Source organism: Cicer arietinum, chromosome 7 (assembly GCF_000331145.2).
Source record: "Cicer arietinum cultivar CDC Frontier isolate Library 1 chromosome 7, Cicar.CDCFrontier_v2.0, whole genome shotgun sequence".
Lineage (NCBI taxonomy): Eukaryota > Viridiplantae > Streptophyta > Magnoliopsida > Fabales > Fabaceae > Cicer > Cicer arietinum.
This window is the reverse complement of record NC_021166.2, coordinates 35,010,139-35,011,537: the sequence shown is the minus strand read 5'-3', so window position 1 is coordinate 35,011,537 and position 1,399 is coordinate 35,010,139.

Here is a 1,399-nt window from a genome sequence, read left to right as displayed (position 1 = left end):
ATGCGTGGCAAAGGATAACGATTCTTAATAGTTGCCTTATTAAGCTGTCTATAATCCACACATAAGCGCGAGCTTCCGTCCTTCTTCTTAACTAGCAAAACTGGAGCTCCCCATGGTGATACACTTGGACTAATAAATTTCTTTTCCAACAAGTCTTCAATTTGGCTTTTGAGCTCATTTAATTCCAATGGCGACATTCGATACGGTGCCATTGAAATAGGTCCGATTCCTGGGTGTAAATCAATGAAAAATTCCACTTCTCTTACAAGTGGCAATCCTGGAATTTCCGTTGGAAATACGTCCCGATACTCATTGACGAGCATCACGTCTTCTATGTCCACATTTATCTTTGCCTCCACAATAGCCAGAGACAAAAACTCATGTGTTCCTTCTCTTAGCGACACTCGGAGTCTGTTGCCGGCTAGATACTTAACAACTCCTGGTTCGGGAAAAAGAACCAATTTATGAGCACAATCCAAGATCACATAATGGTAAGACATCCAATCCATACCGAGAATGACCTCGAGTGATTGTAGAGGTAAACAAATCAAATTAACTAAGAAATCCCTATTCTGAATAGTTATTTGACAATGTAAACATGCAGAATTTACTGTCAAAGTCTTAGCAGGTGTGGAAACAACCAAATCAAAAGGTAAAGCAGACACAGATAACTTCAAGCGATTCACACAATCCATAGCAATGAAGGAATGGGTTTCGCCCGAATCAAAAAGTGCAGTTAGAGTGTTACCTGCAATCTCACAGTCACGTTGAATCAGATTACCAAATAGATTCCCCTCTTCAGCACTCACACAATAAATGCGTCCTCTAGCAGTAGGACAAGTAGCCCTAGTTACATTCACAACTGGTTCTACCTTCGGAGCCGTGCAATCCTTTGCCATGTGTCCTGGCTTCTGACAATTGTAGCAGGTGAGAGTATTAGGGGTACAAGCGTTAGCATAATGTCCCTCTTCCCCACATCAGAAACATCGAACCACTCGTCTCAGTTGTCTCCCGAAATTCTGGTTCCTTGGGCGATTCTGCCACCTTTGTTAGTTCGTGGTCGATCATAAGGTTTAGCAACTTGTTTCCCCTTATTGTTCTGGTAATTCACCCGACTAGGCCCTCCTGCACTAAAATTCCCTCCTCGGCTAGCCCTCTTATTCTTCATATCCCCAACTTCCCTACATTTTTCCACAAGAACTTGGAAACGTTGAATTCCCAAGGGCAAGACCGAGTCTTGAATCTCATACTTTAGTCCGTCTTAGAAACGATGACACATGAATGGTTCATCAATCTCTTCACGGAAAAACCTGAAATGTCTCGATAGCGATTCAAACTTAGCAGCATATTCGCCCACGGTCATGTTCCCTTGATGCAGTTTCAGGAAATCATCACCCAG